Source organism: Amblyomma maculatum, chromosome 9 (genome assembly GCF_055883805.1).
Source record: "Amblyomma maculatum isolate TAMU_Amacu chromosome 9, ASM5588380v1, whole genome shotgun sequence".
In the NCBI taxonomy this organism is placed as follows: Eukaryota; Metazoa; Arthropoda; class Arachnida; order Ixodida; family Ixodidae; genus Amblyomma; species Amblyomma maculatum.
The window spans coordinates 75,329,086-75,344,287 of record NC_139352.1 but is presented as its reverse complement, the minus strand read 5'-3'; the positions used below and the strand labels follow the sequence as shown (position 1 = coordinate 75,344,287).

The following is a 15,202-nucleotide window of genomic DNA, read 5'->3' as shown; positions in this document are numbered from 1 at the left end:
AGCAGCAACGACACTGAAGGAAAGAGTACCGCTGCTTCCAGTGCCGCCACAGCCGCCAGCTCAGCTCCCATTCATATCAATCACGCTTGCTCGAGATACACGATGGCAGCTGTTTGCCGCCTCGGCCCGACGTCGCCGCTGTAAAATGCACCACCTCCCCACTCCCCCTCCCTTCTTCTTCTTCTCTCTCTCTCTCCTACTTTTCTCGCACATTTCCCTTCTTGACTCCTCCTTGTCGCAACTGCGCGGAGGCTTTCTTCTCCTCCTGCATGCAGCTCGTGTCAGTGTCGTGTTTTTAGGCTTCGTCGTTTTCTTCGAGGCTGGAAAGCAGTGAAGCTAGAGAGCGGATGATCAGACAGCGAGTGCATTAGGGAGTGCGCGTCAACCGAGCGACGCTTCCGAGTCTTTTGCGCGTCGCTGCCTCCGCAATTTTTTCTTTAATGTGGCGGCATCCTCTTTCGTGGTAGAAGCTTCGATTTCAAGCCACCTGTTAAACCCATACTTCTGCTTCTGGCTTCATCTGTGACAGCTTTCGCAAACTTGGTACTCTTATCTTCCAATAAATGGAGAAAAATTGAAACGTATATTGAAGAATGGTGCACTTAGAGCTTGAATTAAGGATAATACGTAAAGCTTCTCTGATTCTTGTTGACCGTAATTTTTTGTATAGCTCTTTTTTTTTTCTGTGTTTAGTCGGATGCTACAATAGTCATGCGCATAGTTTTTATCCTGATTGAATTCGGTTGAAAATTGCGTCAGGTTGATCTAGTCATGTATATTTGTCGACGTGCACTGTCAAGACAAAACTTTGTTACTGCGAATAGTCTGTAAGAATCCATTTGATAAGGCCGTCACTTATATATTTCATTACGCGTGGCATCAGCGTGAAGGCTGTGTCATACGAAAGCAGGTAACAGCCAACCATGGTGGTCAGGCTAGTGTTCGCCACTCGTCGTAAGCTCCCGTGAGCTATTGCGAGGGAAGTGCAGCTAATAGCGTGTTCCGGTAATCAATATGCGAACGATCCAGTCGCTTACCGCAAGAGCTCGAAAAACGCAGCAACGTCACTGCAAAATAGTGATTAATAATAAAGGATCAAATCGATACACACCAGAGAGTTAATAATAGGTTTTTATAGGACAGTACCGCTGATTTTTGTCAGCACTATAATGGTTGTAGCTCGGAATATAACGATTAGGCGTCTTAAAAAATATTACTTTACGAGTAGCTACAAATAACTAAAATCATAAGCGCTTGTTGAGATATTTGAACATTATGCTACATTTGCAAGGTCATACCATCCGTGGGAACGTGATGGAAATTTATGTAGTCATACGTAGTGCTGGTATTGAATTGACTCTATATTAGATATCGCATCATAAACTGTGGAATCCATAAGTTTTTATTAACGCGTGGGTAGGCGCGTTTTTGGTTGCATTTAAGACTCAGCGAGACGGCGATGATGATTTTTATTAATGATGAAAGCGTTCTGCCATACAATTAAATTGCACTAATTTACCGTGCATTTTCAGTGATAATTAAAAAAGCCCTCAAAATAAATTTTGACATTCAAAATGACCATCAGTATTTAGTTTACCCCTCAGCAGTGGAACATTTCTTCAACCTGGCAATAAATACCTGGTGGCACGATTAGCACTGAAGCATCAATAACAATAAGTTAACCATTCCTATGAAGAGATTATGCTTCGTTAGCGTATTGCTTTTTATTCTTCAGCCTGCTAGACTTGAACTACTCCATGGGTAGTTATTGGAATTCGTAATACATGTTCAACGAGGCTGGGTATAGTTTCAGTGCGGAACATCTGCTAAGGCTCTTTTAGTTGCACGCCTGCCATTGAATGTTATCGGAACGATTTATCATCACATGTGCTGATAATCCGTGCGCTTTATCAGCACAAAACGTCCTTGTGCTCTTCTTGTCCATGTTGCCGAATTACATCGCCAAGTTTTTTACATATCGTATTTTTTTTCTATTCCCGTCAGCATAAGCTTCCTGTAAAGGAAACTTACTGGCATTATTTATTACATGTGAGGAGCATATGGTACCTATAGGGGATGGATGCATTGACTTACGCAGCGTTCCAGGCTTGAGTGTTCATTTTTTTTTTTTTTTTGCACTTATTGTAAGCGACTCTTCGCAAATAATTTAAAAATCCCGTGGACGCCAATCTCGTTGAAAACTTCGACTTGATTCCACCATCCTCAGACAGGAGGCGTCGCAAACACTATGGTTTAGCGCAGTGTTTGCCTCCCCACAGCTCCGGTCTCAACACTGACTGTGCACGGCACGCCCGCAACCCCGCTCGGTGGCGATAACTGTAGCTGGCGCCTCTCCTTCTCGGTGATGTATTTTTCAACGCGCGGCCGACAGCGGTGACGGGTGCGCGCATCGATTCGGCCGCGCTAGTGTCACTCGATGTCAGGTACGCGCCAGCGTCGCGAGGCGGCGGAGCCCAGCCACGCGGTCATGGCAGCGATGACAGTTGCGCGCGCACAGCTACACACGCACGCACACACACACACACACACACACACACACACACACACACACACACACACACACACACACACACACACACACACACACACACACACACACACACACACACACACACACACACACACACACACACACACACACACACACACACACACACACACACACACACACACACACACACACACACACACACACACACACACACACACACACACACACACACACACACACACACACACACACACACACACACACACACACACACACACACACACACACACACACACACACACACACACACACACACACACACACACACACACACACACACACACACACACACACACACACACACACACACACACACACACACACACACACACACACACACACACACACACACACACATACACACGAAACGACGCGTGTGCGAGCGCGAAGATGAACACATTCAGTGACAAACGTACCGAAATTCACGCTCACATGCATATCTACGCGTGAGCAGGCAGATAAAGGAAGAGTAGTAATATAAATAATAAACTGAATATGACGAAAGAGGCGATTTTCTAACTGCTTCGCTCTTGCTGAACGGCTGCAACACATCGTAAGAGAAGGCATAGAAGAGAAAATGAAAGAAGGAAGACACAAAGAGCGAAAAAGGCGCTATACTGGATGGCTGCGGGGTAATTTTGATTAAATGGCTTTTCTTTGCCTACCTTATGAGAGGAAGTAGTCGTTTAGGCTTAAGTGCACGAATATCGGAGATTCTCGTAGAATCCACGGCAAGCTGTTGACGCGTAGCGAACTAGTCTAAGGAAGATCGACTTGCTGAGCCAAGTTGTTTCCTTTGAGGCGAAATAATTTGGCCTGCAAAACTAAAACATTGCTGTCAGAGTTTTGATGCGAAAATTGACATCAGGAGCACTGTTAGACATGCCTTTCAGAGTACGTAAGACGAGAAGAAAGCAGCTAATTGTATTTACTTGCCATACAGGGTATAAGTGAAAACGACAGCTTCACAGGCTATGTGGAAAGTTGGCAGGACTACGAGTGCAGTTGTTATGAGACAAACAGCGTGAAAACGACCCTTTCCTACTACAGGAAGTGATTGTAATAATATCAGTTCAGTTCAGGCGTTCAGTCGTGTCCGACTCTTCGTGACCCTATGGACCATGTCACGCCACGCTTTCCGGTCTCTCACTATCTTCTTAACATCACATAACTTCATCTGCAGTGCATCGAGGATGCCATCTAACCATCGCGTTAGCTGCCTACCCCTTCTCCGGCGACCCTCAACCTTTCCCAACATCAAATCTTTCTCCAGCGACTCCTCTCTTCTCATCAGATGACCAAAGTAGCTGAGCTTTAACTTTAGAATTTAACCCTCCAATGAGCAGTCAGGGTTTATGGTCGACAATATCGACTGATTTGGTCTTCTGGCAGTTCAAGGAACTCTCAAGAGTCTTCGCCAGCACCACAATTCAAACGCGTCAATTCTTCGGCGGTCAGCCTTTTTCACAGTCCAACTCTCGCATCCATACATCACAACTGGAAAGACCATAGCACGAGTTATACGGATCTTGGTTGGCAGACTAATGTCTCTGCTCTTTACTAGGCGGTCAAGGCTAACCATTGCTCACTTTCCCAGAAGCAGGCGTCTCCTAATTTCATGGCTGCAGTCTCCTTCCGAGGTAATCTTGGAACCCAAGAAAAGAAAATCTGTCACAGCTTCCACTTCTTGTCCATTGATGCTCCAGGACTTGATAGGGCAAGACGCCATGATCTTTGTCTTTTTAATGTTCAGTTTAAGCCCAAACTTCTCACTCTCTTCTTGTACGCGCATCAGAAGTCTCTTGAGTTCCACTTCACTTTCTGCCATTAAAGTGGTATCATCCGCATATCTAAGGTTGTTGATACGTTTTCCAGCAATCTTCACTCCAGCTGAAGACTCGTCCAGACCGGCCTTCCTCATGGTGCACTCTGCATATAGGTTAAATAGGCAGGGCGACAGTATGCAGCCTTGCCTCACCCCTTTCTCAATCGGAAACCAATCAGTAAGACCATGCCCAGTTCTGACTGTGGCCTCTTGCCCTTCATACAGGTTCCTGAGTAGACAGATGAGGTGAATTGGAACTCCCATCTCTTGGAGAGCTTGCCACAATCTGCTGTGATCCACGCAGTCAAACGCTTTCGCATAATCAATAAAGCAGAAGTAAATGGGTTTCTGGAACTATCTTGCTTTTTCCATGATCCAGCGAAGGTTGGCAATTTGATCTCTAGTTCCTCTGCCCTTGCGAACCCAGCTTGCACGTCCGGAAGCTCCCGATCCACATACTGCTGCAGCCTACCTTGGAGGATTTTCAACATCACCTTGCTAGCGTGCGAAATAAGCGCGATCGTGCGGTTGTTGGAACAATCTTTGGCACTACCTTTCTTTGGAATGGGGATGTAAACTGACCTCCTCCAATCCTGTGGCCACTGCAGGGTTGTCCAAATCTTCTGACATAATGTATGCAGAGTGTTAACAGCGTCGTGGTTGAGGTTTTGAAGCAACTCAGCTGGAATATCCATCAATTCTGCTAGCTTTGTTCTTAGCAAGGCTGGCTAAGGCTCATTCAACTTCACTCTTCAGGATGCCCGGCTCGAGATCAGTAATCACAACCGTCTTATGTTGGGTTTGCACATTCGGGTTCTTGTACAGTTCTGCGTATTTCTGCCACCTCTTCTTTATCTCTGAGGGTTCAGTGAGGTCCTTGCCTCGTTTGTCCTCTATCACGCCCAGCTTAGCACAGAAGCTTCCTTTGATATCTTTGATTGTCTTATACAGAGCTCTTGTGTTCCTTAATTGGCTGTTGTTCTCAACTGCTTGGCACTGTATGTTCAGGAAGGCATTCTTATCTCTCCTTGCTATTTTCTGAAAATCCGCATTGAGAACCTTGTATCTTTCTCTTTCCCCCATAACTTTTGCCATCCTCCTTTCCTCAGCTATTTGCAAAGCCTCTTCAGATAACCAGTGTGTTTTTTTGCATTTATTTTGCTTTGGAACTACCTTAGTAGCAACTTCTTGTATTATATCACGAACATCAGTCCACATCTCTTCAGGCTCTTTGTCTTCTAATCTAATTCTTGAAATCGATTCCTCACTTCCACAGCATATTCTAATGGAATTTGATCCAGATCATACCTGAAAGGCCTTCTAGTTTTCTGCGTTTTCCTCAATCGAAGCTTAATTTTGGCAACAAGAAGCTGATGATCGGTGCCACAATCGGCTCCAGGCCTTGTTTTTACTGCTTGTATAGCGCTTCTCCATCTCTGCCGGCAAATAATATAATCGATCTGATTTCTGTACAAACCGTCCGGTGAAATCCACGTGTACAGGCGCCTCTTGTGCTGTTGAAAATGAGTATTCGCTATGGTCAGGTTGTTTTCTTGACAAAACTCTACTAGCCTCTGCCCAGCTTCATTTGGCTCACCAAGACCGAACTTGCCTGTAATTCCGGATATTTCTTCACTCCCGACCTTAGCATTCCAGTCTCCTATGAGAAAAACGACGTCTGATGATGGGGTGCGGTCTAAAAGGCATTGTAGGTCCGCATAAAATCTCTCAACGTCAGCTTCTTCAGGAGTAGTTGTCGGTGCATAGACTTGGATAACTGTTATGTTGAAAGGGTGACCTTGGATCCGAAGTGACATCATTCGGTCGTTTTTGGGGTTGTACCCTAGCACTGCTTTGCCCATTCTTCTGTTTACTATGAGAGCGACCCCATTCCTTCTCTTGGATTCGTGCCCACAATAAAAGACATAATGGTCGCCGGAGTTAAATTCTCCCATTCCGGTCCACTTGAGCTCGCTGATACCCAAGATATCAATGTTCAATCTGTCCATTTCTCGCTTGACGATATCCAGTTTACCTTGCGTCATAGATCTTACATTCCATGTTGCTATGTGATATATCTCCTTGCAACATCGGACTTTCCGGTCGCTTCCCGACACATCCACAACTGAGCGTCCTATTGGCTTTAGCCCAGCCGCTTCATTCGTCCTGGAGCTACTAGGAATCGCCCTTTGTTCATCCCCAGTAACATGTGGGACGCCTTCCAACCTGGGGGGCTCATCTTCCGGCGCCCTATCAATAATGGTACTGTGACAGGCCATAGGGTTTTCTTGGCAGGAAATACTGGAGTGGGTTGCCATTACTTTCTCCAGTGAATCACATTTTGTCAGAACTCTCTGCCGTGACCTGTCTATCTTGGGTGGCCCTACACAGCAGAGCTCACGACTTCATCGAGTTTCGCAAGCCCCTCCGCCACGACAAGGCAGTGATCCATGAAGGGGTTGTAATAATATAGTCCTTATTTATTAACAAACAACCCTCAGCACACGCGACTAGCGGGCATACTTCAAGTGTGAGGAGATCTGTTCCCCTACTGTGTCTCTGAAATAACGCGGCATACGTGTAGAATCATATGGGGCTCCATTATCAATGAAGAGTATGGATGATATGATGATTTCATTCGGCTTCTATTTTTTTCGTATCTCTTCATTTTCGCACATTGATTTGTCCCATACTCTCGCTAGGTGTCACAAGATTCAGTTAGTCACGCAAGCGAATAGAAAGACTAGAAAAGTCTCGGATGATTTGAACTGTATTCCAGCGCCCTTACATTCACTGCGTGCATTCGCTCCATTGCATATATTGCCCGCAAAAACGCGAAGGGCACTTAATTCTTCCGTGAAAAGAACGCGCCATAAAAAGCGGCATTACTAATCTCGACTTTCACTTTTCTAAATCGCCACAAAATTATAGCATTTCTTAAAGTGACACGCGTTTTTAGAATTGATCCTTAATAATACGCAAATAGCTGCAGCTTTGTTAGCTTTGTCCAGAGACACTTACAGACAAACTTTACACGCTTGCTTTTCTGTAAGCAATCTTGCTGGTCTGCAATGCTTAAACGAAAAAAAATTGTCATTTGTTCATTGTACAAGGTTTTCCACAGCTGAAGTCACTGGAGTAATTTGAAATTTCATCCAATGTGCGCCATATAGCGCCCAAGTTTGACACCATATAGTTTCAATTTCCGGGCGGAGGTTTCCTACATCTAGTTTATTCATTTACACAGTCGATAAACAACTTTGTTTGGCCAACGCAAGGCTGCCGTTATCGACCAATAAGTGCGAATTTATAGTCAAATATTAAAACAAACCCACTTTTGCTCTGCAGGACACATCCTCAGTCTTTGGTCGGACTTCCGAAGTGCATCTAAATTCTACATAAGTTTCTATTTAAAAAGCATGGTTGGATCAACTGAAGCACCCTCTTCCCTTTCCAAGTCGTGAAAATGTCTATTATGTGCGTACAGAATAAGAGAAGCTGTAGTGGAGACAAAGAAATAAGTACTCAGGATGGTACAGGTACACGCAGAAGCAAAGAGGCGTACATTAACCCTCATGAACTCCAGTGAATACACACTCAAACCAGTGTTCACGCGCGGACATGAACGCAAACACCCATTAACGCTAATGAGCACGAAATTTATAGAAGCGAGTACTCCTGGACTTGGTACAGCATAGAGTGGTACGGTATGGTACGGTACGGTACGGTACGGTGCGGTGGGGTATGACATATTCGATTGGTACAGTATGGTATGGTATGGTGAGCTATGTTATGGTGTGCTATGTTAAGTTATGGTATGGTATGGTATGGGGGGGGTATAGCATGGTATGGTATGTTGTGCTATGTTATGGTATGGTATGGGGGTATGGTATGGTATGGTAAGCGCATGTTAAGGTGTGCTATGTTATGTTATGTTATTGTATGGTATGGTATGTTATAGGAGGGGGAGTGCTATGTTATGGTATGTTATGGTATGGTATGTGGTGCTATGCTATGGCATGGGGGGTAAGGTGTGCTGTGTTATGGTATGGTATGGTATGGGGGGTATGTTGTGCTATGTTATGTTATGGTATGGTATGGCATGGGTAAGGTGTGCTATGTTATGTTATGGTATGTTATGGGGGGGTGCTATGTTATGGTATGGTATGGTATGTTGTGCTATGCTATGGTGTGCTATGTTATGGTATGGTATGGTATGTTGTGCTATGCTATGGTGTGCTATGTTATGATATGGTATGGTATGGCATGGTATGGTATGGTATGGTATGGGGGGTAAGGAGTGCTATGTTATGGTGTGCTATATTATGTTATGGTATGGCATGGGGGATATAGTATGGCATGGTATGTTGTGCTGTGGTTATGGTGTGCTATGTTATGTTATGTTATGTTATGGTATGGTATGGTATGGTATGGTATGGTATGGTATGGTATGGTATGGTATAATATGGTATGGTATTGTACCGTGCGATATAGTACGGTATGGTATCGTATTACATGGTCGGCATGATATGGCGCGATGGGTTTAACGCTTCAGCTTTGCATATAAGCTTGCGACCACCTCGGGTTCTTAACGTTTACTATCATCTCACAGCGCGTATGCGCTTCACCACTGCGTTTTTGTCGAAATAAAGCCTTCGCTGCCAAGATCAATAGCCGAATGCAACTGCGACAAAGAGGCCGAGGCGAGTCAAAAATTAAAAAAAGAAATGGTTCGCGGCAGTCCATTCCTCCTACGCATATGAAGACGAAAGCACGCTTTCGCAGCGACGTCCGATTCCCTTCGCTATCAACTTTGATATTATTTTTTCTAATATATACAGATTACCGCCCTGCATGCGCTAATTCTCTTATTAAACTCTTTGCTGATAACTGCATCCTTTATTGTACAATAATTACATCCTCTGACAGTCTTCTTCTACTGGCCGACCTCAAATATTCCTAACTGGTGTAGCACCTGGTTAATGACTCTTAATATTAGCACATGACAATCTCACGCTGTTCAAATTCTGCCAGTTATCAGAATACAAAATAAATGATAGTCCATTAGAGCATGTTACTTCATATAAGTACTTGGGTGTCTGCGTAACTTGTAATTTCTCCTGGAATATTCACATTAACTACATCATAAGCAATGCAAACCGAACTCTTCGCTACCTAAGGCGGGATTTTTCTAAGTCTCCGTTAAATCTCAAACTAACATTGTATCAGTCCCTTGTACATCCTAAGTTGGAATACGCGTCAGCAATTTATGAACCATCACAACAGCATCTTATCAATGCCATTGAAGCTGTTCAGAACAGATCTGCTCGTTTTATAGCTTTCAATTACCATTGCACAACCAGAGTTTTTCTTCTGAAGTCTAACCTTACGTTACCCGGTTTCAAAGTTAGTAAAGACAATTCCCTTTTATGTATTTTTCATAAAGCATTCTTTCATAATTCTTTCCTGAAACGCGAACCTATATCGCAACCTACTTGCGCATCATCCCGCATAGATTACCGCTATAAAGTTTTCGTTCCTTGTCGTCGAACAAATGTCCTTTTTGATTCTTTTCTGCCCAAGACAAGTGCAGAGTGGAATCGCTTTCCTTCCTCTATCACATCAATTGAAGACACATTGTCATTTAAGTGTGCCATTTGTAACAATTTTTACGCGACTATGAAGCAATATTTTTTTGTTCCTCAGCGTGGTATACATTTCACTGCTTGACTTGTCTTGTGTTCTTTTATTCAATTTGTCATTCTTGCACATTGTTTCATTCTGTTTTTTATTATAATTCCCACCCCCTCTGTAATGCCCACAGGCCCTGAGGTTAAGGTAATAAAAAATAAAAATTAATAAATACCTTTTGCGATTCGCGCTACCAAGCGACAGGTAGCATAATGCCTTCTGTAATATGTCTGCTTTCCTTACAATGCCCTCTACGCTGCTGGTTCTATGAGAATGCCCGCTGCGCTAGGTCACGTGATGTAGTGAGGAGATTATGGCATACATTTGGAAGTACGGACGTCGGTTTGAACGCCTATCGCGAACTAGACGAGCAGAAGAGTGCTAATTCGGCGGCGAATTGTGTGACATCACCCGGAACGCTACACAAAGTGAAGTTGTGTCACAATTTTCGTAAGAAGGAGGCGAAATCTGGCTCCGCATTGAGGTACGTTGCGGATGCCTCAAGACCAAATTGCGCGTCAGAGGTGATGAGGTGGGGAAGGAACCTGTCTAAGGAGTATCTGCTGTGCATGCCGTTGTCCCGTATAGAGGTTCGAGAGAAGCTTGCGTTACAGTTGGCGCGAGAGAACCATGATAGACGTGGAGCGAGCAGCGGTGCACAAAGGGATATCCGGTCTTTTAGCCGTCGGTGCAACATATACTGCACCCTCATCTAGTTTTTACCCATTCACCACAGGTGATCTTGACGCATGAATATAGGGTCACGGGACTTTTAGTATTCCAGTTCCGGCGACATGTCCTACGTTGCATGGGACATGTAGGGATTCTTTCTTAATCAAACTTATGAATGTATGCTCAGAGAAACACACACCAGTACGTGAGAAGATTTACATTCATGCAGGCATGAACACTCCCAAACATGCATGAAAACCCACGTACACCTTTGCTCAAAAGTGGAGAGACCACGTGTTTTGACAAAACTGTACAGCAGCTTTTTATGAAGGTGTAGCGGTGATTTCTAAGTTATGCATAGGGTAGCCTAACTAATATGCTTGCCATGTTGCCCAAGCATATTTGTCAAGTGCATCGTTTTGTACGAAAAATAATAATTCTAGGAGGTAGCGTGGTCTCTCCACTTTTGCACAGGGGTGTACGTGTGCAAACCTTAGGGAGAGGGAAAAGGTAAGGAAGTGGAGCAGCGGGGCCGAGGGGCAACACGTTCTCTGTCTGAAGCCCTCTCACCCTCGCCTGCCCCCCTCAAACCAGCGGAACGCGAGTGGGAGGCGCCAGGTGGCGGCGCAGGGGCTCCCTAAGTGATATTAATGACTGCCGAGGCCGGAACGCCTGCGTAGGCATTAATCTTGAGTTCATCCGCAGAAAAGGCGGAAAGATTAAACACGAGAGATCGCCGCCGTTGCTGAGAAAGTGGAGCACGGAAGTGGAAAGGAAGAAATAGGAGGGGTGTTCAGCGCACAAGGGAGGGAAGAGGTAGAGGTTTAGGCTTTCATCATGACCTCCTCCTTTTCATCCCCTGCATTCCCCTTACCCGCACACACCCTTCCTCGCTGCCAGTACGGAGCCTTTTCTCGAAGTGCGCTAGTACTGGTGCTGCGTATAAGCTATGTCTCCCGGAAAGCCGTCGCTCCATCGGACTCGAAGATAAAGCGGCGCACCGCAGAATTCGAGTGCTTGGGAGCACTGCGCTTGACTAGATGAAGATATAAAGGTAGGGTGACATGATATAGCTGGCTGAACTGCACTGCGCTCCGAAACAGCGAGAACAAAAAAAAAGCTAGCTTCAGCAAAATTTAGCATAATCTGTACGTTTAGGGAGTCCCTCGAGCATGTTACCAGAGCCCAATATACAAATTTAGAGCAGCGAAGAGGCAATAAGAAAAAATACTAAGGAAATATTGGTATAGACGGAGTCAGCAGTATGCCATGTTCAGACTCTCGCCAGAGCGCCCGAAATAATGATAAGTGGGCAAAATGCAAAGGAAAATAGGGAAGTGGCACAGCCCTGAGTCGAATCTCCAGGGATCGCCTGGAAAGATGGACTTGCACTAAACGGGAAAACCTATAGTGGAAGAGACGTATGGGGGTTAGGCCTTGCAGAAAGGGGTCAATTTTATTTTAAATCATGACAGACAACTCGAAAGTGCATTCGAACTTTTTCTTTAAATTCCTTGCTCGTTGTAAGGAAAAAAGAGAATTGCGTAGAGGTTGGAAGAAAACGTAAGAAGGGAAGAAATCGAGTCCGCGAAGAAGAGAGAAAGAAAAGAGCATGATTTAAGCTTATACAGAAAAGAAGAAATGTGACAAAAAGATACAACGCTTGCGACACGCTTATGAAATATGAACAATGAGATATTTGTTAATAACGAAAAAAAAACATATTCCATTGCACATCTGTGAACTATAGAAAGAAGAGAGTGTAAAGTAAGTGGTAAGAGTGGTAAGTAGGATTTAAAAAAAAAAAAACGATTTTGAGACATCGAGAAATTGTAAATATCTAAAGACGTCTTTCTTCCCATAAAACTGCGTGTAAGCATGTGCACTATCTCTATAAATAGCCGAATTATTTCAATGAAATTCCTCACTATTGTTGCGTAACCAGTATATATAATTACAAAGTTGTTGATTCATTAACTATGGATTGTGTTGCATTTATGACTTTGAATAACATTATCCCACCAACTGTTCTTGGCTGTGTTGTGTCCTCCATACTGACTCATCTATAACAGCATGACGTTACAATTTCTCATTACTACTGAAGCGGAAAATGAGTTATGCGCTTTTCACTGCCTTACTGATATCAGGCATATTTCAGCATCTATTAATATTTTGAGAATATTAAAAAAATAACTGCTCGAAGCTACAACTTAGGATTATAATTACCCAATTATACTGCTAATTTTTTTCTTTCCTCGTTAAATACTATTGCTCAGGCAAATACTTTTCTTTATATTCATAAAGAGGTGATCCCACTTCATATTTTTACTCTGTTCCCTAGTTCAGCATTGCACATCTTACATAGACCAAGATAAAAGAAGATTGAAAACTGTATAAATGAACTTAATTGGTCCTAGTTCATTAGGTAAGCTCGAGTTTTGAGCACGAGAGGGGATGTTTGCGGTGAGTCTCTACCACCCATATATCTCTATTGTCCATATACACATATATATGCCCAAGTATCAAGGGGATCATAATGTAGAGAAAGCCCGCATCTTTCAGTCTGACTGCGAAGTAATTTATCTCTATGATCAGAGCCTCCGCTATGCCCTATGCGCTTACTAGAATTACTACATCAGAAGCATTGTGCGTTTAGATAAGCCTAAGATGTTTAAAGCCTTCAGGACTTAAGCATTGAGGCGGAATGCAAGAAAATAACAAAGAAGCACATTAAGAGGCGGATGACAAAAAGTAACACCTTTTCTTGTATTCAATTCAATACAATTGTTTATTTCCATAATATGCATCAAGGAGGCCAAGAAAAAATGTGCACGGAGGCAGGTGAGGGGCCTTTGCCCCAGTTACAAGCAACAGCGAAGGAGCGATGCATGCACACTCTCCGAAGGCGTTGACAATGTTTTTGTTTTAGATGACAGCTCTTCTAAACATAGACAAACAGTGAAGTAATACAAAATGATAAATCACGGCACGAAATGCGAATATCGCATTTGATCTAAATTCCAGGCGTGCGTTCCTGGAGTCTTTCTATGCCTACGCGCTCATTGTTTCGTCTCGTTAACTTGTTTTTATTACGCGTTCAAGCATCTACAGCATGCAAAATAAATTCCCAATAACAGTGTGCAGCCACCTTCCTTCTCTACCTTTTTTCTGTGCAGTGGGGATAAGGTGATATATAAACAAACGAGCACAAAAAATGCAAATTAGCGAGCAAACAATGTTCATATTGTGTCTGCGGAGTTTATATTTTTCGTTTGTCTACCCTTGAAGCCTTGCGAGTGTGATAGTAACTAAAGTATATATTTATGGTACCAAATACCCGCTACTCAAACCCGGTTGGGCATTTAAGCACAGGTAGTGTTGTATGTTCACTACATGTGTGTGTGTGTGTGTGTGTGTGTGTGTGTGTGTGTGTGTGTGTGTGTGTGTGTGTGTGTGTGTGTGTGTGTGTGTGTGTGTGTGTGTGTGTGTGTGTGTGTGTGTGTGTGTGTGTGTGTGTGTGTGTGTGTGTGTGTGTGTGTGTGTGTGTGTGTGTGTGTGTGTGTGTGTGTGTGTGTGTGTGTGTGTGTGTGTGTGTGTGTGTGTGTGTGTGTGTGTGTGTGTGTGTGTGTGTGTGTGTGTGTGTGTGTGTGTGTGTGTGTGTGTGTGTGTGTGTGTGTGTGTGTGTGTGTGTGTGTGTGTGTGTGTGTGTGTGTGTGTGTGTGTGTGTGTGTGTGTGTGTGTGTGTGTGTGTGTGTGTGTGTGTGTGTGTGTGTGTGTGTGTGTGTGTGTGTGTGTGTGTGTGTGTGTGTGTGTGTGTGTGTGTGTGTGCACAAATGTCGAGGGAGGTTTTGCTTTCGTCTCATTATTATACATCATTATAGTCCTCACCATAAGGCGACGAAGGTAATGACACCAGTGACGCCTGCACCAAACCCCTTGTTACTTTTGTCTTGCGGAGTCTACCAATAATGTTATCTGAGCAAATCATCTGAGCTCGAATGTCCTTCCGCATTGAATCGTCTCCTACTGCGTGCCCTTCCATCGCTGCTCAGTTGGTAACCCTGACAGGCTGCTGTATTTAGGCACTGCGCATCTCATAAGCTGTTGACGTTCATATTTTATGCTCTTAATTTGAGCTGACGCCTGCACCAAACCCCTGTTACTTTTGTCTTGCAGAGTCTACCAATAATGTTATCTGAGCAAATCATCTGAGCTCGAATGTCCTTCCGCATTGAATCGTCTCCTACTGCGTGCCCTTCCATCGCTGCTCAGTTGGTAACCCTGACAGGCTGCTGTATTTAGGCACTGCGCATCTCATAAGCTGTTGACGTTCATATTTTATGCTCTTAATTTGAGCTGACGCCTGCACCAAACCCCTGTTACTTTTGTCTTGCAGAGTCTACCAATAATGTTATCTGAGCAAATCATCTGAGCTCGAATGT

General features: G+C 44.0%; 1 pseudogene across 1 annotated transcript in view; it reads right to left on the bottom strand.

Moving 5' to 3' along the window:
• The window catches only part of LOC146179452 (uncharacterized), a 165,790-nt pseudogene that overhangs the window by 17,501 nt on the left and 133,087 nt on the right, over positions 1 to 15,202 (bottom strand). The window lies entirely within an intron of this gene.